Below are 25,566 nucleotides of genomic sequence, written 5' to 3'. Positions count from 1 at the left end.
TTGTTGAGAGTGCCGCTATAAACATTGGGGTACAGGTGCCCCTATGCATCAGTACTCCTGTATCCCTTGGATATATTCCTAGCAGTGCTATTGCTGGGTCATAAGGTAGGTCTATTTTTAATTTTCTGAGGAACCTCCACACTGCTTTCCAGAGCGGCTGCACCAATTTGCATTCCCACCAACAGTGCAAGAGGGTTCCCGTTTCTCCACATCCTCTCCAGCATCTATAGTCTCCTGATTTCTTCATTTTGGCCACTCTGACTGGCGTGAGGTGGTATCTGAGTGTGGTTTTGATTTGTATTTCCCTGATAAGGAGCGACGTTGAACATCTTTTCATGTGCCTGTTGGCCATCCGGATGTCTTCTTTAGACAAGTGTCTATTCATGTTTTCTGCCCATTTCTTCACTGGGTTATTTGTTTTTCGGGTGTGGAGTTTGATGAGCTCTTTATAGATTTTGGATACTAGCCCTTTGTCCGATGTGTCATTTGCAAATATCTTTTCCCATTCCGTTGGTTGCCTTTTAGTTTTGTTGGTTGTTTCCTTTGCTGTGCAGAAGCTTTTTATCTTCATAAGGTCCCAGTAATTCACTTTTGCTTTTAATTCCCTTGCCTTTGGGGATGTGCCGAGTAAGAGATTGCTACGGCTGAGGTCAGAGAGGTCTTTTCCTGCTTTCTCCTCTAAGGTTTTGATGGTTTCCTGTCTCACATTCAGGTCCTTTATCCATTTTGAGTTTATTTTTGTGAATGGTGTGAGAAAGTGGTCTAGTTTCAACCTTCTGCATGTTGCTGTCCAGTTCTCCCAGCACCATTTGTTAAAGAGACTGTCTTTTTTCCATTGGATGTTCTTTCCTGCTTTGTCAAAGATGAGTTGGCCATACGTTTGTGGGTCTAGTTCTGGGGTTTCTATTCTATTCCATTGGTCTATGTGTCTGTTTTTATGCCAATACCATGCTGTCTTGATGATGACAGCTTTGTAGTAGAGGCTAAAGTCTGGGATTGTGATGCCTCCTGCTTTGGTCTTCTTCTTCAAAATTACTTTGGCTATTCGGGGCCTTTTGTGGTTCCATATGAATTTTAGGATTGCTTGTTCTAGTTTCGAGAAGAATGCTGGTGCAATTTTGATTGGGATTGCATTGAATGTGTAGATAGCTTTGGGTAGTATTGACATTTTGACAATATTTATTCTTCCAATCCATGAGCAGGGAATGTCTTTCCATTTCTTTATATCTTCTTCAATTACCTGCATAAGCTTTCTATAGTTTTCAGCATACAGATCTTTTACATCTTTGGTTAGATTTATTCCTAGGTATTTGATGCTTCTTGGTGCAATTGTGAATGGGATCAGTTTCTTCATTTGTCTTTCTGTTGCTTCATTGTTAGTGTATAAGAATGCAACTGATTTCTGCACATTGATTTTGTATCCTGCAACTTTGCTGAATTCATGTATCAGTTCTAGCAGACTTTTGGTGGAGTCTATCGGATTTTCCATGTATAATATCATGTCATCTGCAAAAAGCGAAAGCTTGACTTCATCTTTGCCAATTTTGATGCCTTTGATTTCCTTTTGTTGTCTGATTGCTGATGCTAGAACTTCCAGCACTATATTAAACAGCAGCGGTGACAGTGGGCATCCCTGTCGTGTTCCTGATCTCAGGGAAAAAGCTCTCAGTTTTTCCCCGTTGAGGATGATGTTAGCTGTGGGCTTTTCATAAATGGCCTTTATGATCTTTAAGTATGTTCCTTCTATCCCGACTTTCTCAAGGGTTTTTATTAAGAAAGGGTGCTGGATTTTGTCAAAGGCCTTTTCTGCATCGATTGACAGGATCATATGGTTCTTCTCTTTTTTTTTGTTAATGTGATGTATCACGTTGATCGATTTGCGAATGTTGAACCAGCCCTGCATCCCAGGAATGAATCCCACTTGATCATGGTGAATAATTCTTTTTATATGCTGTTGAATTCGATTTGCTAGTATCTTATTAAGAATTTTTGCATCCATGTTCATCAGGGATATTGGCCTGTAGTTCTCTTTTTTTACTGGGTCTCTGTCTGGTTTAGGAATCAAAGTAATACTGGCTTCATAGAATGAGTCTGGAAGTTTTCCTTCCCTTTCTATTTCTTGGAATAGCTTGAGAAGGATAGGTATTATCTCTGCTTTAAATGTCTGGTAGAACTCCCCTGGGAAGCCATCTGGTCCTGGACTCTTATTTGTTGGGAGATTTTTGATAACCGATTCAATTTCTTCGCTGGTTATGGGTCTGTTCAAGCTTTCTATTTCCTCCTGATTGAGTTTTGGAAGAGTGTGGGTGTTTAGAAATTTGTCCATTTCTTCCAGGTTGTCCAATTTGCTGGCATATAATTTTTCATAGTATTCCCTGATAATTGTTTGTATCTCTGAGGGATTGGTTGTAATCATTCCATTTTCATTCATGATTTTATCTATTTGGGTCATCTCCCTTTTCTTTTTGAGAAGCCTAGCTAGAGGTTTGTCAATTTTGTTTATTTTTTCAAAAAACCAACTCTTGGTTTCGTTGATCTGCTCTACAATTTTTTTAGATTCTATATTGTTTATTTCTGTTCTGATCTTTATTATTTCTCTTCTTCTTCTGGGTTTAGGCTGCCTTTGCTGTTCTGCTTCTATTTCCTTTAGGTGTGCTGTTAGATTTTGTATTTGGGATTTTTCTTGTTTCTTGAGATAGGCCTGGATTGCAATGTATTTTCCTCTCAGGACTGCCTTCGCTGCATCCCAAAGCGTTTGGATTGTTGTATTTTCATTTTCGTTTGTTTCCATATATGTTTTAATTTCTTCTCTAATTGCCTGGTTGACCCACTCATTCGTTAGTAGGGTGTTCTTTAACCTCCATGCTTTTGGAGGTTTTCCAGACTTTTTCCTGTGGTTGATTTCAAGCTTCATAGCATTGTGGTCTGAAAGTATGCATGGTATAATTTCAATTCTTGTAAACTTATGAAGGGCTGTTTTGTGACCCAGTATATGATCTATCTTGGAGAATGTTCCATGTGCACTCGAGAAGAAAGTATATTCTGTTGCTTTGGGATGCAGAGTTCTAAATATATCTGTCAAGTCCATCTGATCCAATGTATCATTCAGGGCCCTTGTTTCTTTATTGACTGTGTGTCTAGATGATCTATCCATTTCTGTAAGTGGGGTGTTAAAGTCCCCTGCAATGACCACATTCTTATCAATAAGGTTGCTTATGTTTATGAGTAATTGTTTTATATATCTGGGGGCTCGGGTATTTGGCGCATAGACATTTATAATAGTTAGCTCTTCCTGGTGGATAGACCCTGTGATTATTATATAATGCCCTTCTTCATCTCTTGTTACAGCCTTTAATTTAAAGTCTAGTTTGTCTGATATAAGTATGGCTACTCCAGCTTTCTTTTGGCTTCCAGGAGCATGATAAATAGTTCTCCATCCCCTCACTCTCAATCTAAAGGTGTCCTCAGATCTAAAATGAGTCTCTTGTAGACAGCAAATAGATGGGTCTTGTTTTTTTATCCATTCTGATACCCTATGTCTTTTAGTTGGCGCATTTAATCCATTTACATTCAGTGTTATTATAGAAAGATATGGGTTTAGAGTCATTGTGATGTCTGTATGTTTTATGCTTGTAGTGATGTCTCTGGTACTTTGTCTCACAGGATCCCCCTTAGGATCTCTTGTAGGGCTGGTTTCGTGGTGACAAATTCCTTCAGTTTTTGTTTGTTTGGGAAGACCTTTATCTCTCCTTCTATTCTAAATGACAGACTTGCTGGATAAAGGATTCTCGGCTGCATATTTTTTCTGTTTAGCACACTGTAGATATCGTGCCAAGCCTTTCTGGCCTGCCAAGTTTCAAAGGAGAGATCAGTCACGAGTCTTATAGGTCTCCCTTTATATGTGAGGGCACGTTTATCCCTTGCTGCTTTCAGAATTTTCTCTTTATCCTTGTATTTTGCCAGTTTCACTATGATATGTCGTGCAGAAGATCGATTCAAGTTACGTCTGAAGGGAGTTCTCTGTGCCTCTTGGATTTCAATGCCTTTTTCCTTCCCCAGTTCAGGGAAGTTCTCAGCTATAATTTGTTCAAGTACCCCTTCAGCACCCTTCCCTCTCTCTTCCTCCTCTGGGATACCAATTATGCGTATATTATTTCTTTTTAGTGTATCACTTAGTTCTCTAATTTTCCCCTCATACTCCTGGATTTTTTTATCTCTCTTTCTTTCAGCTTCCTCTTTCTCCATAACTTTATCTTCTAGTTCACCTATTCTCTCCTCTGCCTCTTCAAGCCGAGCCATCGTGGATTCCATTTTATTTTGCAGCTCGTTTATAGCATTTTTTAGCTCCTCCTGGCTGTTCCTTAGTCCCTCGATCTTTGTGGCAAGAGATTCTCTGCTGTCCTGTATACTGTTTTCAAGCCCAGCGATTAATTTTATGACTATTATTCTAAATTCACTTTCTGTTATATTATTTAAATCCTTTTTGATCAGTTCATTAGCTGTTGTTATTTCCTGGAGATTCTTCTGAGGGGAATTCTTCCGTTTGGTCATTTTGGAGAGTCCCTGGCGTGGTGAGGACCTGCAGTGCACTTCCCCTGTGCTGTGGTGTATAACTGGAGTTAGTGGGCGGGGCCGCAGTCCGACCCGATGTCTGCCCCCAGCCCACTGCTGGGGCCACAGTCAGACTGGTGTGTGCCTTCTCTTCCCCTCTCCTAGGGGCGGGATTCACTGTGGGGTGGCGTGTCCCGTCTGGGCTACTTGCACACTGCCAGGCTTGTGTTGCTGGGGATCTGGCGTATTAGCTGGGGTGGGTAGGCAAGGTGCACGGGGGCTGGAGGGGCAGGCTTAGCTCGCTTCTCCTTAGGTGATCCACTTCAGGAGGAGCCCTGTGGCAGCGGGAGGGAGTCAGATCCGCTGCCGGAGGTTTGGGTCCGCAGAAGCACAGAGTTGGGTGTTTGCACGGAGCGAGCAAGTTCCCTGGCAGGAACTGGTTCCCTTTGGGATTTTGGCTGGGGGATGGGCGGGGGAGATGGCGCTGGCGTGCGCCTTTGTTCCCCGCCAAGCTGAGCTCTGCCGTCCGGGGGCTCAGCAGCTCTCCCTCCCTTTGTCCTCCAGCCTTCCCGCTTTCCGAGCAGAGCTGTTAACTTATGACCTCCCAGACGCTAAGTAGCGCTTGCTGTGGGAACACAGTCTGTCCGGCCCCTCCGCTTTTGCCAGCCAGACTAGGGGGCTCTGCTTGGCCGGGGAGCCGCCCCTCCGCCCCGGCTCCCTCCCGCCAGTCCGTGGAGCGCGCACCGCCTCGCCGCCCTTCCTACCCTCTTCCGTGGGCCTCTAGTCTGCGCTTGACTCCGGAGACTCCCTTCTGCTAATCCTCTGGCGGTTTTCTGGGTTCTTTAGGCAGGTGTAGGTGGAATCTAAGTGATCGGCAGGACGCGCTGTGAGCCCTGCGTCCTCCTATGCCGCCATCTTCCGGAACCTCCTCTTATTTACATTATTAAATTGCAGAGTCTTTGATAGTAGTTTTTTTTTAATTATAATAATTCAATAATAATAATGACAATAACAACAACACCAGTGACAGTTGCTTCCATTTATTTCATTTGGTCTTCACAACACTGCTATGGGGGTGCTCAGAGTCCTACCAACTAATGCCAAAAAGAGTGAAGCAACTTGCTCAAATTTACAGAACTAATCATCTACAGGGATAGAAATGAAAAGTTGACTCAAAAAGCTGGGCTGCTATACTGCATGGTCTCTCATTTAATGCTGCATTCTGCTCTTTTTATTTTTTAAGTATATTGAACCCTTGAGTCTGCTTTACAAAACACTCAGTCCTTCCTATTTCTGTTTTGGCCACATGTATGTAAATTCCAAATAGTTATTCAATCAGCAAGTATGAATAATTCAATAAAGCTTCTTTGTCCAGCAAGCACCTCCCCCCACAAAAGAAAAAATACACACACACACACACACACACACACACACACTCACATGAAATAGATACTCTTTAGCAGCTTCCTTCTCATTTTACCATTTAGGTAGGGGGAAGAAATCTAAATTTTTATATCCTTGCAGGAAGGACACCAGCTCAGGGATTTTAGAAAATGCATTTTTGGGGGCGCCTAGGTGGCTGATTTGGTTGACCTCCAACTCTTGATTTTGGCTCAGGTCATCTTCCCAGGGTTGTGGGATGGAGCCCTATGTAGGGCTCCATGCTCAGCATGGAGCCTAGTTAATGTTCTCTTTCCCTCAGCCCCTCTCCCCTGCTCATGTGCTCTCTCTCTTTCTCTCTCTCTCTCAAATCAAATCAAAACAAAACAAAACAAGTAAACAAAAAAACATTTAAAAATGCATTTTTTGTTTCGTACTGAAATCTTAAGGTCTCGCTTATTTCCATCTCCAAGCCTTATGTACCATGCAACAAAAAGGCTACTGATCTGCTCAGAGTTCAAAGCAGAGTTTCTAGCTATCTTTAACAAGTCTTGAAAGTTAATTTTTTGCTTGGTTAGAGAAAAAATGAAAACTTCTAAAATTTTGTAATTTCATTAACATTTCAAGGGACCAATCTGCTAGACTAAGTTTTTGAGTTTTACTGTAGGTCAGTAGGAGAAGAATGATAAGATAAAATGTCAATGTTCTGGCCACCAACTCTAATCCGTCACCTTCACTCTTCATAAGGCTGCACCATGGGAGAGAGGAACTTAGAAATATTTAAATAAATAAAAATGAATCACAGTTAATTGAAGATAATTGGGTGCTTTCAGACATAATGTTGGGAAGCTGCATATCCTTTGAGACTCCCAGCTTTTGTAGATGTACCCTGACAAAAATATCTCAGGAGCAATGGAATTGAATTTTTTGGGGAGACAGCTTGGTAACTGGGCCTGAGGCAGGATTCCTGGCTCAGTCTACCATGAGGCTGATAGATAAGTTCTTCATGTGTTCTCATGAACCCTGGTGAGCGAATGTAGAGTCTCTGAGAAGAACCGTGGATAAGCAGAGGTCTGATTTGGAGGCAAATTAGACCTCTGACAATGAGTAATATTTCACCAGGACCCTCTGGACAGGTCTAAGCACTCAGAAGTGACTACCACCATCAACACACTCAAAAAGACAAATGGCACTTCAGTGGCCATAAGCCCACTACAGAGTAGAGCTGGGGCTCCCCTTTCCCCACATAGCCAGGTAAGGCTTACCCCTACATTCTTCGATGTTACCTTGGAGAGGAATGGAAGAAAGAAGAGGAAATATGAAAGAGTAATTCAAGAGACAGAGTTTCATTAAAATAGCTCTTTAAATTATTGACTCTTGCTGGTCTATCAGCTTAGACCCAATTTGCTGTGGTTTGTTTCTTTTAATTTTTCTCCACTAATTGAATGAGTTGGAAGAACTGACTCAGAGTCTTTTATACCCTCTATCCTTAAACCCCTTCCGCATGGATTGTAGTTCCACTACAGTTACATGGTCAACTCACCCTGCCACTTTCCCAGATGGCTACATTATACTTTTTTTTTTTTACCTTACACCCCCAGCAAACCTTCATGCCTCACCAAGTAACGTTGTGGTTTGCTTTCACTTCACTAAAGAGATAGAATCAGAAGAGAAGTCTGGACTTTGTTTGCCTCCTAATTGGTATGTATCATCATTTTTATGCTTGCTTCCCCATTCAAGTCTATTACTTAAACAGCAACCAGAGTAATGTTTTGAGCATATAAATCATGTTACTCCCCTAAGTGCCTTCCCACACTATTTAGGATACAATCCAAACTTCTCCTCAATGTTTACAATGCCATTTAAGATCTTGCCCCAGACAACCTATACAACTAAATCTCCTGTCTTTCTATCTTCTCCACTATATTCTAGGTGCTTTGTCTTTTTAATTCTTCCAAATAAATAAGCTTGCCAGGTATTTTAAACTTATTGTTCCTTCTGTCTAGAGTGTGTTTTCTATTGAAGGATCACAATATTCATGTGACTTCTTCAGAGAAGACTTCCCTAACAATAATCTAAAATAACCCTGCCCACATCACTATTTCCTGTAATATACTGTGTCATTTTCTTTTTAGCACATGTTATTGTCCTATTTCTGTCTTGCTAGCATGTAGAACAGCTACTGGCACATGCAAGTTGTCTTCATAAATATCTTTTTGAATGAAAACATAAATCAATGAATGTCTGATTAAAGGATTAACACAATGTAACACAACTATCTTATTACAAGTAAAAAAGAAATCAATTAAGATGATATAAATAATATCATTGCAGTAAATTCATTACATAAATATAATTTGTCATTTTAGTGGTTACTTGTACTGACTAGCTTAGATGTGACCCGGATGTGAGGAAAACACTGAGGTTTTCATCCTCATGTGGTTTAATTCCTATTTTACAGTCACAGAACTTACCATCCCCCAATCAGCCATTTTGTAATTATTCCCTCTTGTTCACATTTAGCTGGAACAATATTAATGTGTTTCCAGTAATAGAAAACTATTCCCAATTATCTGGTCAGTAATATCATCATCATCATATCCTTGTCTGCAAAGAGATAATTTATAAGAATAAGTGGAATTACCAGGTTTCACTTTACCATTGACCTCGCCAATCACAATGACTCCTTTTAGAATCCTATTTGAACAAAGGATAGAGGTTCTCCTTAAAGATAATCAGAAAGTAAACCACTTGGGTTTCTATTGATTTCAGACCAACCTACTAGAATCAGGGTTTTTTTTGTTCCAACTGAATTTTGGCATATCAGCTTGCAGAAGAAGTCAGAGTTGATGAAATAATATGAAGAAAATAATAAGAGAGAAATCATATAATGTTCAAAGCTTTAAAGAGGTCTTCTGCAAGGTCACTAAAACTCAGGTGAATTCTAGTTGGGTCTCTTTTGTTCTATTTACCACAATGTTGAAAATTGAACTTGGCAGTTAGGAGCCCTTTTGCCTTCTGAACAACTGTGGCTTGAATCCATCCTGTATACAGAAAATAGTTAGAAAATATCTTCGATGCACATAATTCAAGTCTGGAAATGGTTTCAATGCCAAACAATTGTTTTTGAAAAGCCCTGTGTTCCAAATAACTGCAATTTAACTGTGCATTCAGTGCTCAGCAATGGCAAATAAATTGTAGATCTTTCTGTTTTACTTTAAATGTCATTATTCAGCCCAATTTTACTCACATTCACTGCAGCTTTAACAGTCTACATGATTCCTGTTCATGAATTAATGAGAGCTTTTTCTTTTTTTCCCAAGAGAATGCTATGTTGACTGTCTAAAGCTGTTTTTAAAAGCGAAAGGAAATGATAACATCTTTCAAATGCATATATGAATCACATCATTCATAATTGCAACATCAAAACTGAATCTCAGATATGATCCAATTTCAGCCTAGCATTTATACAGTTAATGCAGGCCAGTGATCTTTTTAGGAGGCCTGAGGTGTGGCATTAATTATGTATATTGCTTATACCTGTGGAAAATCAGCCTGCCCTTATGGAGCTAATAAGAAAATTAAATGTTAAATTCAGACTGCATTGAGAGGGCTTTTTCAGTTATGCCTGCCATCTTTTGCCTAAGAGTGTTCCATATTCAGTCCTGCTCATTTTCATGCAGATTAGCATGTATTTTATGAGTCAGATTTAAAAAGAATGCTTTTTTGAAATCCTACAGCTGCCAGTCTATATTACAAAGTCAGAGGAAAGTGCTGTCCTGTTAACTATGGAAATACGACCTAAATTCCTTTGCAGAGAGACTGAGAAGAAGGGTCATGTTCTCCAGCCACACAAGAATAGTAGTTTCCAGGGGGGAAAGGGGAAGATTGTCCCTGCTGTTCTCGGAGTTAGTATTTCATATATAGATTTTCATTTTTCTTGTTGGTATTCATTTTGAGAAGAATACATATTTTCCTTGAGAAACAGTAGCATGTAGAAATTAAGAGGTTAGTTTCTGAATGTGGATATTGTGTGTAGCATTCCATCTGCTGTTCACCAGCTGTGTAAGCTTGTGAGTTCACTCAGTTTCTCTAGATCTCAGTTGGCTCATCTACAAGATGAGCTTGATAGAAAGATTAAATTGATTAGTACCTAGAAAGCAGGGAATAAGCACTAATAAACACTAGCCATTATTTTTATCCATGTTTTGCTGAGTGATCGACTCAAGGTAATTTGCACTAAATTCAGTCACCGCTTGTAGTCTCTCATGCTTCTCTGGTATGCATTCTTCTTACGAACAATTTCTCTGGTGTCCCAACAGGGCAAAAATCAATCTCTATATTATCTTTGGTTCTATGGAAAAATATATCTGACACATTGTACCAAAATTTGACTGTAGTACAATAGTATTTCCATAGAAGTTTGGATCAATGATTTATTTTAAGTTTATTTATTTATTTTGAGAGACAGACAGACAGAGAGTGAGCAGGGGAGGGCCAGAGAGAGAGGGAGAGAGAGAATCCCAAGCAGGCTCCACCCTCAGTGTGGAAACTAATGCAGGGCTTGAACTCATGAACTGTGAGATCCTAACCTGAGCTGAAACCAGGAATTAGACACTTAACTGACTGAGCCACCCAGGCGCCCCTGGATCAGTAATATTTCTTAACTGGACTTTTCAAATCTTGGTCTAATTATGAAAACTATATAATTTTAAAACTTTAGTTAAAAAAAAACTCAGTAAATAATAGACTTACTGATGGAAAACAGTAATTAGAAAAGAGCAAAATATCAAGACAAGCATATTTTCCTAAGGAACAAATGAGATATGTTAGTGAAAAGACCTTAACAGTGCAGGTAAATTTATAAATCCATGGAAAAGATGTAGGAAATGTATATATCAAACTAAAATTGGTGATCACCTCTGGAAAGAATATGGAGATTTGATTTGGGGTGGTAGTCAAGGAGGACTTTATTCTTAGTTGTATAATTTATCTTTTAATATGCATTTTTATGTAATTAAAATTCTTCAAAAAAAATATATATAGGCAGGCAAGCAAGGGAGTGAGAAGACTTTCTAATGAAGAAAAGGGAGGGCTTTAGGCAAGCTCTGATTGGATGTTGCTGATATGGGGGAACCTGGAGATAGGCGAATTAGGAACAAGGTGTCCTATGTGATTGGTTTACAGAGAGTATTTGGCTTTCTCTGCTGGTCACTAGTTGCAAGCAGGGCCAAAAAGAAGGAAGCTGGTGGTCACTGGCCAAGTCCTAACCAATCTGGGCTGAGTACTTCAGTGGCAGTGCTTGGCCTCCTGAACTAGTTACTGCAGAAGTTATGGTTTTGCTTCCTGAGCTGGTTGCTGCAAAGATTGTCAGTTTTATTTTCATAAATGGTCAAACGATTGCCCATTTGTGTGTTCAGCTTCTCAGAGCCAAGACTAAAACCCAGGTTTTATGACCCTAGAGTAGCCACATTCTTAAATAAAATCAGTTGTAAACTTCGTCCCAGTTAGTAAAATTAAATTGGCTATCCCTTGTTTATTGATGATACATGTTTGTCATTCTTAAAGGCAAGTCTGAAAGCTGCATCAATATTACCTGACAACTTGTTAGAAATGCAAATGATTGGGTGCTATTCCAGACCTGAATCAGAATGTGATTTTGAGATATATTATACTTTTCGAATCACAGATGTGGGTACCAAATTAAATTAAAAATAGAGCTGAGATGACTGGGCTTTATACAAATTATTTTCTGGCTTAAAGAATCACTGTTATAAATTTCTACAAAAAGCATGAAGAAGAAAGAGTATTGTATGACTGTGTTTTTGTTTTAACATGATACATCTTCACTCATAGTCTTTTTACACTTTTTAAGTTACTCAACGATATTAGTGGGTGGTAGAAATATGAGTGGAAACTGCAATTTTGGTATCCATTTTTTTAAAGGTGAGCATTTAGCTACATTTCTTTAGCTACAAATTATGCTACATTTGTATAGCCAAAAATTATGCCATATGAATAAATCTCAAGGGACTAATGCAAAGCGTATTTCTACCTGCCATGCCTATAAAAACATAAATAAAATTGATCAAGGTTGAAACTTTATATGGGGTCCTTTATGCCCTGGATTTTACATGATCCAGATGATTTTAACAAGAATCTTGCCTTGATAACATTCTTGCTTCTAGCAGAGAAACTTGTTTGTCCTTTAATACCTCCCCTTGGTCTGGATACAGATGATGGAACTAATCTCAACTAATCCATTTCCTCCAACACATCCCTCACTTCATTACAAATTGGTGCTATTTGACCATTTATCTATTCATTGTTTTGCAAATACTTTATTTTTTATCTGCAGTGTCCCACAGATGCCTTAAACTCAGTTGAGACAAATAAATATTAAAGTGAAATAAAATATGTTAATCTGTGAGTTCCAAGTAATTACCACAAACCATTATTATCACAGCAGAAGTTTCAAGTGGAACTAATAACACTTGGAGCCACTTTGACATGGAAATTGCTATAGATCTGAAATCTTTTTCTGATCAAAATCAACAGGATTTTTAATCAAAATCCCTAATTCTTTCTTTTTTCTAGAAGGAAAAAAAAGTGTTTAGAATGTATTCTAAATAACATGACATATATTGAAACTCTGATAATATCAGAATACCAAATAAAACGTAAAAATTTTGCTTTCAGGAGAGTGAAATGACTGGATCCACGTGGAACATGTGTTCAGCAACTGAGTTGCTGTAAATATGTAAATACAGCTTTTCATTTCTTAAGTTCAAGGCAACAAGATGACTACCATTGAAACTTTTGGTATTTTTTCTAAAGTAGTCAATTTAAGTAAAATGAATGTTAAGTCTTTCATTATTGTAATCATTTTTAATTAGACATCAGTAAATTTGAATGATAGCTTTGTATAGTTGAATTACATAAATTGTATAATCATAGATAATGACTATACGTGCAATTTTTTTAAGGTCAAGCTCTGTGGCAATATATAGAAGTGTCTGTATGATTTTGTGAGATGGATGAAAACAAAGTATATAACCTATCTTTTCTAATCCAGTTTTTAAAGATTGAGGTTTTAAAAAAATCACCTCCTAATAAATTTCAAATGACTTAGGAGGTGAATTTTCTTTTATGTTTCTTCTCCCAAATTTTGTCAGAATTTAAAGGAATCTATATAATTTTTATTAAAAACAAAACAAAGCAAAAACAGATTATATGCTGGTTTAGAGATTAGTTTTTACTTCTTACAATCAATTAATTCAGACTAAACCATTTTCCATGAAATGATTTTTATATATAATTGTCAAATTTCCATTTGAACTGTGATTCCCTGATGTTTTGAGTGTAGGTGCACTGATATTAAGATTAATTTAAATTTCAGCAGAACCTGATCGATTTCAACCTAGTCTAGGATATTTGTATGAGATTGATGGCTCTTAAATGCAGGCAGCATACGAGAATCACCTAAGAACATTCAAAATATGATATTTGCTGGCCTTCGTTCCCCAGCTACTGATTTAATTATTCCAGGTATTGTTCTGAAATTGGAATTTTTAAAAAATCTCCCAGGTAATTCTAGCCAGAGTTGGCAACCATTGTCCTAATGCAGTGGGTTTCAGATTTTAGCTGCATCAGAATCACTTAGAGGGCTTATTAAAATACAGATTGCTGGGTTCCATCCCTGGAGCTCCACTTTCAATAAGTCCAGATAGGCTGGAAAATTTGCATTTCTAATACAAATATTAGACTTGCTGGTCTAAGAACCACACTTTTCTAAATAAAAGGTGAGCAAACTACAGCTTAACACTGGCGGCTTGTTTTTATAAATAAGGTTTATTGGAGCACAATCATTCCCATTCATTTACATACTATTTTTGTTTGTTTTCACTGCTGCAAGGACAGAGTTGAGTATTTGCATGACAACCATATGTCCCACAAGCCTAAAATATTTATTATCTGGTCCTTTTAGAAAGTTTCCTAATTGTTGCTCTACAGTTGTAAATGATAGTGTAAGAAAAAGTTGCCTAATCACTGCTCTAAATCATTTTAAATGATAATATAAACCACATAGCCTACACAGCAAAACAGCAGTAGCCATAAAAACTTCAAGAAAACAAGAATCCGTAGTGTTAATGCAACACCTTAAGTCTAAGCTTTAGACCTTCATAACCAATTGCCTTTATGGCCATTTCTTATGGGATGTCTCAAACACAGCTAACATTCAACATGTCCCATACTAAACCAGTGGTCTCCCCCCCCCCCCCATAAACCTACTCCAAGTTCTTCTCACAAACAGTACCACCATCTAGCCAGTTGTGCAATCCATAACACAAAGGATCAATCTTGGCACATCCCTCTCCCCCACCATCCAACTGTGCGGGTTATACGTCTTTATCTCCATACACTTTTCTCAATCTTTATCATTACCACCAGCAGTAGAGGTGCCTATCACTTCTATTTTAGACTACAAAATTAGCTTTTAAACCAGACTTTCTGCATTCATGTTGATTGCCCTCCAATCCATTCTCTGCATCCCTCGGCATAAATTTAAAATTGGAACCGTTCACTTAAAACACTTCAGTGGCTTTCCATGGTCTAAGTGCCTGCAGTGTGTTTGGGCCCTTATCTTTCCCATCTTCCTACCCCACACTCTACCCTCGTGACATGCCAATCTACTCTTAATTCTTTTCACTCCTCTACTTCCTTTCACCCAAAGTCTTGCACATTTCATTTCCTCTGCTTGAAATGTTCCTTCTTATCCTTTTCATCTTAGTAACTCTTACTCATTTTTTAAATATCTACTTAAGTCTCACTCCTTCAGGAAGTGAAGGAGGTTTTTATGATCTTTATGATTACTATTACTCTACCATAAACTCATATTTTAATTCACCTTTAGCCTTTGCCATAACTGCCCTTTAGATATGTTTAAATAATTATTTGATATATATATCTTCCCTACAAAACTGTGATCTTAATGGGAGCAGGAGCTTTGTATTTTATATTCTTTCCTAGCATTGTATCTATAGTACCTTACAAGTGCCTGACACATAGCATATGTTTGCAAGTTATTTTTGAATAAAATAATGAGTCAAAAGATAAACATGTGCCAAGAACTTATTTATGCTAACATATGTACAAACTGATCTCTCCAATTTAAAGTCCTCAGTTCAAGTTGGATTCAAAGTAAATAGGCAACAAAGGGGGGAAGTTGGGGGGGGGGGAGCATCAAACTCATATTGTAAAAATATGTTTATAATTATTTAAAATTATACTTCTAAGACTTTGTTTAAAGAAAAGCTGTCATGCTCTCTAAGACATTTTTAAACATAAGAAAATACCTCTTAGGTTAAGTGAATAGAGCAGAAAGCAAAATATTTATGTGAGAAAAATGTAAAATGTATATAAATATGACTAGAAGGAAGTAAAATGCTAGCAAAAATTGTATTTGATCTGACAGATGCTACTGCATAGATAAATGTTGAAGACATTGTGCTAAGTGAAATAAGCCAGTTGTAAAAGATAAATATAATTTGTGATTCCAATTCTATGAAATACGTAGAGGAGTCAAATTTATATAGATAAAGTAGAATGGTAGTTTCTATTGGCTGGGAGTGAGGAGAATGGGGTATTCTTGTTTTATAGAACTTCCGTGTTGCCAGAGTTCTGGAGGTGCTTGCGTAACAATGTTAGTATACTTAATACGGCTGAATAGTACACTCAAAAATGGTTAAGATGGTACATTTTACATTGTATGTATTTTATTACAATTAAAAAAAGAAATTGCATTCAATGATGAAATTACTGTTACTCATTTTTAATCATATGATCAGTTCATTTTTCCATTTAGTGTAAGAAAAGATATATATTAAAGTTTCTTGAAATGAATGAAGAGGCAAAGATACATCTGAGGTATATGTGTATTCTTAGTTACTCAGAAGAGTTTTAGCAATTGTAGGAGTATAAATACATATTTGATGGATAGGGGTCCTGGCTGGCTCAGTTGGAAGAGCATGTGACTCTTGATCTCAGGGTCATGAGTTCAAGCCCCATGTTGGGTGTAGAGATTGCTTAAATAAATAAATAAACAAATCTTAAAGGTATACCTATTTGAGGAATAAAAATGTAGATAAGTCCTAAAGTTCTGATTATTAAATGTGTGGAAGTACCTAGATTTGTCCCTAGGGCTATCATTTAAAAGTATGTAATTACAGAGATAACTTACTCTAAGTAGGTATTTCCTTCTAATTTAGACAGTAGTTTCTAGAGAAATGGCCTATAAGGAAAAAATCTTCTCTATTGATAATTCCTTATATGAAGCTTTGGAAGATTATTGCCAGTCATGGATATCAAATTTCCAAATATTACTGTGTCACCTAAAGAATATATTTCCAATACAAAGTTCACAGTTAAATCAAGTTGGACCTATATAACTGAAGAATGATATACACAATTCCAGAGAATAGATAGGCATAGATATATGGATAGATAGATATAGATATAGATATAGATATAGATATAGATATAGATATAGATGATATAGAAATAGATATAGATATATGTAATATTTGACAAGCTCTTGAATTATCAGGATATTAGACTACAGTCCAAAACAAAAAGTTACTAAGTGTATTATTTTGTGGTTTAGAAATATGCCCTTTGATGAAACCCAGCCGAAAAACTGTCATTTCCCAGGAGAAGGGGACAGAGAGGTTATTTAAAAAAATAATAGCTGAGAATTTCCTAAACCCGGGGAAAGAACTAGACATATAAGTCCACAAAGCTAATCAATTGCCTTACTACCTCAATGCAAAAAGACTTTTTCCAAGACATACTATAATGAAGCTGTAAAAAGTCAATGATAAAGAGAGAAAATAACCTACTAAGAAACTCCCATTAGACTATCAGCAGATTTCTCAGCAGAAACTATAGGCTAGCAGAGAGCACCAGGACATATTCCAAGAATTGAAAGATGAAAATTGCCAACCAAGAATATACTGTCCAGCAAATTATCCTTCAGATGTGAAAGAAAAATAAAAGTTTTCCCAGAAAACAGAAGCTGAGGTAGTTTCCCACCACTAAACCTGCCTCACAAAAAATGTTGAAAGGAGTTCCTCTAACTGAAATGAAAAGACATAAATACACTGAATTTTGAGTAAGATAATACTCAGGAATCAGGAAATGACAACTCATTTTTAGAATAGAGTGGTAAACAATTATAGCATAAAGATTAAAAGGAAAAATATTATGAATAACTAAAGCTACTATAATTTTGTTAACACAGCATAAAAAGGGATAATTTTTATGACAATAAAAATATAAAAGGGAAGGAGAAAAATGATGGAACCTGTATACGCAAATGAAGATAAGTTGCTATCAACAGAAAGTGACTATTTTATTTATGAGGTGTTTTATACAAACCTCATGGTAACCACAAAAGAAAACCTAAAAACACAAAACATTTAAAAAGGGGAAATTGAGGAAATCATCATAGAAAACCACCAACCTACAAGGGTAAATAGAAATGCAAAGTAAAAGAAAATGCAAAACAACCAGAAAACAAGAGATAAAATAGCTGTAGTAAGTTCTCATATATCAATAATCACTCCAAGTGTAAATAAATTGAACTCACCAATCAAAAGGCACAGAGTGGCTGGATGGTTTAAAAAACAAGATGTAACTATATGCTGCCTTCAGGAGATTCATCTCAGTTCCAAAGACAAACATAGACTCAAAGTGAAGGGTGGAAGAAACTATTCCAAGCAAATGGTTATCAAAACCACCACCACCACCACCACCACCACCACCACCACCACACACACACACCCCAAAACCAAAAAAAAAAACACACACACAAAACAGGATTACCCATACTTAGCAAAATAGACTTGAGGCTGAAAATAGTAACAAGAGACAAAGAAGGTCATATATAATGATAAAGGGATCAATATATCAAGATGATACAATAATCACAAATATATTCACTCCCAACATCCACACACTGAAAAACTGACATTTAAATTCACCTCTACCAAAATGTCTGCTATAAGACTATCTTCCCTGTATTGAAGGAGTACATACAAAAGAAATGGAGGAAGTCAATTTGTGAGAAAACATAAGTCTTTTAACAGGATATTTTTTAAGCCTCAAAGAAAAAAAAAAAGCAGGAGAGGAGGAGTGTAGTAAGTTCTCATATATAAATAATCATCCTAATGTGAATAGATTGAACTTACCAATAAATTTTGGAAAGAATTTCCAGCTCACTGAGAAATAATGTTTTAAAAATTAAATATTATACCCCTTGAATATATGCAATTATTTTGTGCAATGCAAGGCTATACAATTCGATTTACTGGAAATTGATGGTTACATCACTTTCTTTCAGGGGAATATAAGGGATTTCTACAAAGTTGTCTTGAGGTGAAAGTCCCAGAAATTACTTTTCTGAATGTAGGATAAAATAACCATTTTTCATTTCTGGAACTACTGGGGGATGAATAAACTGAAAAATCAACTCATGATCTAGAAGTAAATTTGAGGGAGACAGAATAATTACTGTTTTTGATTAATGAGAGTCAGGTGTCAAATATAGGAAAGTTTCCAATTCTGTGTATTATTCATGGCGAATTTGGACTATGGAAGAAAATTTGCACAGCCAAAAAAAATATTTCAACTTGATAGTCTCTGTGAAGACTGTGTTTAACTTTAGAAAGTTCATAAATAGTTCAGTTTGAAGTTACCCAGTAGAGATGAATTGAGGGAGACAGGCAGGAGGCGGTAAAGCAAGTCTTCAGTATCTCAGGGTTATTTTGAAGACTCCACTGAGAACTCCAGGGATATAAAGATTTATTTTTCCCTGGGTGGTGTAGAGCTCTAGATAGTTGTCAACACCCCAAATATGTTTTAACCTCTCTCATTTGACAGAAAATTAGAAAATGACCCTTGTCTGAGGCAACATCTTCATTCATTGAGCTTTTACACAGTGCTAGGCAGCAGAGTTATTAAGATGGTCTCTAGGGAGTTTACTGGCTAACAGAGGAGGGAGGGAAGGATAACTAATTGCAATCTTGATATTCATAATCACAAAAAAGAATTGGAAAAGACTGAACATCAGGAGAAAACTTTTGAAGCACTTGTTAGAAAATAGATTCATTTTGCTTTGTTTTCAGATTTATTCAGGTCCATTTAAAGAGAGATATTTATGATTTGACTATTTATGTCTTTTTTTTCTCAAAGAGATCCTTTTGAAAGCTTTATCCCTTACTGATTATTTATCTGCACTATAACTCTTCTTCCTGGAACTCGGATCTGAAAATGAAAATTTATTTATTTCCTTCCTCTCCTTTTGTCCTTACATTTGTATCCAAACCTTCTCTGGTTTTCATGCATGCTATTCCTTTGCTTCAGTACTTACTGCCATAAACAGTGAACAATTCCAGGGGACTCATAAGTAGTCCCTCCTTTCTCTGACTTGTTCTCTATTTACTGCAGATTCATCATTCTTAAAGTACCACTTTAATTTTTTTTTCAATTTTCTGCTTAATAATTTTTTTCTTCCCTTATTTTTTGAGTCTTTCAGAAAATGGTTCCAACTCAGCTTTCTAAGGATTATGTCTTAGTTCAGACATCATTACTCACCTTTAAGGACAACCACTGTCTTGATTTGTGCAATTATGGATTAGGTATATCTACTTAATGAACTCCATATGAATAGAATCATAAAAGTTGTCTAGCTTGTTAAGAATTATATGTATGAGATTTATCTCTGTTGGTGTATAATTATGTTTTGTTAATTTGTTTTATATTGTATTCCATTAAACAATTTATTTACCCATTTTTCTTTTAATGGAAAATTTGGAATGTTACATTTTTCCTGAAATTTTTGAATGAATTAATATGGGCATTTTAGGCCAATTAATACAATATTAACATACTTGAACATATCAATAGCTTTAAATTGATTCTAACATATGTTCAGAAAAGTCACTAAATAAGGCAGAGAAGAATAATTAGGAAAAAAAGTGATATCAACATTTTGCTGGGACAAGGCATTAGCATTTTAATACAAAGTATCAATCTGCCTTGTTTTTTTAGGGGGAATCCAGTCACCCTTAATTTATACAAAATTACTGAGTTCTACTCATCTCAATTTGCAGCTACATATTACTGTTCTTTGCTTGAAATACTCCCTTTACACATCAGTGGTTGCACCAGTAGAAATTAACTAATAAGTTAAAGTATCCTCACATTTGTTTTGAGGAATGCATTTGTTTCCTCAGATTAAGTTCAATGTGAGTTTAGCATTATATGAAATATATAGACAGGGTTTGGGAAACACTTCAGTTGAGCTGCTTATTTAACAGCCTTGAAAACTCCTGTGCTTATAAGATTTAAGTAAAGTGATTTACAATATTAATAAGAAAAAGGCCTGAGAAGTTAAATAGCTGTATTATACAGATTTGGGGTCTTGTTTGGATAGTCTTTCAGAGAATTGGGTGTAGCAATAAAGTAATTCAATTTCAGTCCAGGCTTCTCACTGCCAATTTTATGTATGAGAAAAGGAATTGCAATGTCAAATGAAACTACTTAATCAATATTTCTTGTTTGGATTATTCATTGAAAGTATGGTTTACTTAGTGCTTGTGATATTATATTATAAGTGGAACATAAATGCTCAAAACACGCTTGCTGAATTAATGTAAAAGATGGTTAAGTTGAGATGTAAGGAGTTTTTCATATGGAAATGGCCAGTAAATATATTTTATAGTTAAATGAAACATTTTGAGACAGAATACTTTGTTAAGAAACAACTAATGATGTTGATCTATATCTACTGAATTCTAAAGCAATGTAATGCTGAGGGCAGAGCAAATGGTGCTTAGGAAATTTCAGATTGCTGCTAATTCTAAGAAAACATACAACCCTTTTTCAACAGTAGCCCTCCAGAAGGAACTTTTAAATATATGATTAGATTACCCTCCCTGTGATTTTGCCTTACAAATGTCTAACTAACAGTAATAAAATAATCATGGATTTGGAACTCCATCCATTCTATTTGACTGTAATAATATACCATGGAAGCCCATTGTGTGTGGTGACTGAATGCCATGCTAAGAATTACAGTCAAACCTGTATTTTTTGGAATGGAATGTGGAGGGAGTCAGGTGATCTTTAGAAAAATAGAGTTTAAATGGAAATCACTGTTGTGGTACTGATGGCTGCCACAGCTGAACTTAAAATTGGCATTTTAGTAGAAACATTATAGGCTGGGACTCAGGGTTTGCTAGTTATTTCTAATTGCCATAGTTCTTTGTAATTTCTTTTCAATAGACATTTTCCTTATGTTCAAGGTATAAAATAAGAAGAATTATACCTTGAAGTTTTGACCAAAAGTTTTACAATATAGTGTCATAAGTTACTCCCTTTTTTTTTTATGTGACACTTTTTTCCATTTAACTTATTTTCTGGATTATAGAACTTCAGATTAAGAAATGAGAAGCTGTCTATAGAGTACTTTTGCATGTGTGTTTGTTTTGCTTTTGTTTGCATTTTAAATGAAAGAACTTCTATAGTAAAGGATCAAATTTAGGGTTCAGAGTTAGGAATAATTTTGTCACTTTAATTTGGTAATACACTGCTCTCAGTAAGGAAGAAACCTGCTTTTCATTAAATTTACTTAAGAGGTATAAAGATAGGGGTGCTTGTGTGGCTCAGTGTCGGACTCTTGATTTTGGCTTAGGTCATGATCTCACAGTTCATGAGTTCAAGCCCCACTTCGGGCTCTGCACTGAGAGCACGGAACCTGCTTGAGATTCTCTCTCTCCCTCTCTCTCTGCCCACCCCCTGCTCTTTCTCTCTCTTAAAATAAATAAATAAAACTTAAAAAAAAAGAGGTATAAAGATATAATAGTTACAAGAAAATGCTACAATCAAAACTACTTCAATGTAACCAAATCATATATCCATATACCTTTCCTTTTTTCTAGAGCATCACACAAGTCCCTTAATAAGAAAAAAAAAACACCAGCAAACAAATATTATAAAGTTTTAGACTTATATTTTGAAATATTCTCACATGTTCAAACATTTGGTGAATTAAATCATATAACTTTCAAAGGAACATTTCAAATAACATTTTCTTTCATTATATTTAGTGCCCTATTTTACTTGATAAATCTTAAGAGATTTTCCTATGGACAATTTACATATTCCTAATTGTAAAAAAGCATTTTCAAACTGGTTTTCCATTGTAACTTCCAACAGGAGATGAGAATTTATTTTACACAGCATACTACTCAAAATTCTGCAATATGTCATCCTGCTGCAGTTATTTTTGATATTGCACAAATTCACCTAATTTGAGTCAACAACTTCTGTTTATTCTGATTACCAAGTTTGATGTTAAAATTTTCTATAACCATAACGTGTCAGTTACTCCTCAGCTTTCCTTTTTATCTTTGTGCCCTCAGAGATTAAAATACACTATCACCATATCACTTTCAATTTACTCATAGAAAATAGTTAATATATTTCTTTTTAGATTTCTCCTTTCAGAATTTCAGAAAGTCCACTCAGTTTTATACCTAGAAGGTAGATGCTAATAATCACTATTATTCCCTATCAAGGGAAGCCATGTGCTAGAGTTGAGGGATGCATCTCCTTTACTATCATGTTCATCCTCCTTGTGTTTCAGATAAGAATACTCATTTCCATGTATTTTAACCCACTGGTAATTCTTTCTATCTAGAATGCTCCATACCCCATACCCATATGATTTTCCTCTTCTGATTTTGGGTAGCTCCTCCAGTTATACCTAATCAGGAAGGCTTTCTTCCAACACACAAACTAGAGTAGCACTAAAAGTCATTTTTTGTCCTGTTACTTCCATTCAATTCCTAATAACTATACAGACCTCCATTAATTATGTACAGATTTACTAGCTTGACCCCTCACTTCATCCAATCCAATTCTTCTACCCCTGCACCATGCACACACTGGAATATATGCTCCATAAGAGGAGAAATCTTGCTCTGTTTTTCACCAACTCTGTCACTGGTGTTTAAAGTAATGCCTAATGTTTAAAAGGTACTAAATAAATATTTTAATTAATTCATAAATAAACGAAATGAATCAACTGAGGAGTATCCATAGATGAGGCTATAGAGGTAGGTGCAGCCTGATCTAAATAATATCTCTTAAACAAAAGTCATTGTGTCATTGTGTTTGAAATATATTGTAGAAAGGATCAACCACCAATAAAGCGTTTTATGGAGAGAGTGACCTACCTAATCAATAAGTTTTCATTTAACAATATGTATTTGCTTCTTAAGGCAGCTTCTAAGAGTAAATAGTGGCATGCTTTTTTTTTTCAGTTCTCTTTTTATATTTGCTTTTTAATATCTGTTCTCCCTCTAAATTAATTTTAAGATCCATGAATGAAGGTATTCCGAGCTTGACATTTTTATCTATGATAATTCCTTCTGCAGAGTAAGGGTTACTCAACAATTCTTGGGATTAGGTTACTGAGAATTCCTGCATGCATTCAATAAATATTTATTGGACATCTATTTATAAAAATGCCTATAGAAGATGAAATAGGAGATATAGATATTAATGACTGTTGCCCTCAACATGTGTAATAAAGAGATTATAACTAATATCGAAAGGACCCATTTAGAAATAGATATCATATGAGTTTAAAGATAGAAATGTTATAGTCAAAGTTTAAAAAATGGCTACAAGAACTCATAAAAAAGTCTAGGGGAGTATAAAATATCTTTTTTTTTTATGGCCAACATCATCGTTCTTGTGTTGTTTTTCTCTTGAAAATTATGAGTGAAAACTGAAAAGATTTCCATCAGTCACTCAGACATATAGAGCAGACTATTAGTTGTGCCCCATGTTTATATAAAATATCTGAATTAATTAATAATTTAGAAAAAGGAATAGGTTTGTACATGGTTTATCACCTGTAGTCCACATCCTAAAATCTTGAAAGATGATCTCCATGACCCTCTCAACATGGGAATAGATTTGGGTTCCCAGAAAACCATTGGTCAATAATTATGGTTGAGTTGAGAGCCAAAAAGCATCTTTTCTTAGTATATCTGAACCAAAGTTATTATCACATTACAAAATTAAAATTATCCTAAAGGATGTCACTACAATTAATTTTAAGGACATGGTAGAAATTATCTTTCTCTCAATTACAATCTCATTTACATAGTACCAAGTGTAGAAGTGCATGTTGTTGCCATCTGAATCTTCACAAGTTGCTAATTTTCAAGAGACAAAGATTTTTAATTAAGCATTTCATATGGTTATATTTTCTCTCAGAAAATCTATTATACCTATTCCTGAATTATTCCTAATACTTGCCCTAGTTTGCAATGTACCTTTATAAATAATCTGAATTTACTCTCAAGTAATACTCTACCACTTCATAGATGGTACAGCTGCCTTATAACACAATGCTCCCTATTCCTCCTTCCCATCTCATAACATTGCTGTCATTGGTTTCACTTATCCATAAGCTGTAATCACCTAATAAAATGTTGCTTTGAATATTTTGGACACTTCTTATTAGATCATCTGAGAATCAGAAAAAGTAGAAGGTTTACTTTACCTTCACTGTGCTCATTCTCTAACACTCTTCCTTTCTTATATAGATCTAAGTTCCTGACCTATATCATTTTATTTCTCTTGGAAAAAAACTTCAGTTTACATTTCTTGCAAATCAGGTTTACTGGCAACAAAATCCCTTACTTTTGTTTTTGATTTATTTTGAGAAAGTCTATATTTTTTCTTTACTTTTGAAGGATAATTTTTCTGCATACAGAATTCTAGTTATGTTTTGTTTTCAACCCTTCAAATATGTCACTCTGTTGCATGATTTTTGAAGAAAATCTTTATCTAATTCTTACCTTCTCTATAGGTAGGTATTTTTTTATTCTCTGGCCTCATTCAAGATTGTCTCTCTCTCTCTCTCTCTCTTTTTTTTCCTGCATTTTGACTATGATATGCCTGTGTGTACATATTTTGATGTTTATCCTGCTTAGTTTTCTCTGAGCTTCCTATATCTCTGGTTTGGCATCTGCCATTAAACTTTGATGCTTTTAGTTATTAATTCAAGTATTTCTTCTCCTTTCTCTCCTTCTTCTACTGGTATTCCTAATATGCATATGTCACATTATTTGTAAGTATCCCACAGTCCCTGGATGTTCTGTTAATTTTCTTTCGTTTTTGCATTTCAGGTTGGGATGTTTCTCTTGACATATATTCAAGTTCACTGTTTCTTTCCTCAGTTTTGTCCAGTCTATTATTAAGCCCATCAAAGGCATTCATCATTTCTGTTATGTTTTTAATTTCTAACATTTCCTTTCTGTTATTTTTTAGTTTGCATCTCTTCACTTATATTACTCATCTATTTTGCATGTTACCCACATTTTTTATCTACACCCTCAACATACTAACTACAGTGATTTAAAATTTCATTCATGATAATCACAAAATCTCTGCCATAGTGAGTCTGGTTTTGATATTTGCTTTGTCTCTTCAAATCATGTTTTATTCCCACCTTTTAGCAAGCCTTTTGTTTTTTATTGAAATCTGGATGTGATA

Source organism: Panthera pardus, unplaced genomic scaffold (genome assembly GCF_024362965.1).
Source record: "Panthera pardus isolate Hobbes unplaced genomic scaffold, ASM2436296v1 HiC_scaffold_25, whole genome shotgun sequence".
Classification (NCBI taxonomy): domain Eukaryota; kingdom Metazoa; phylum Chordata; class Mammalia; order Carnivora; family Felidae; genus Panthera; species Panthera pardus.
The sequence above is the reverse complement of the archived record's forward strand: the minus strand, read 5'-3'. Positions refer to the sequence as shown.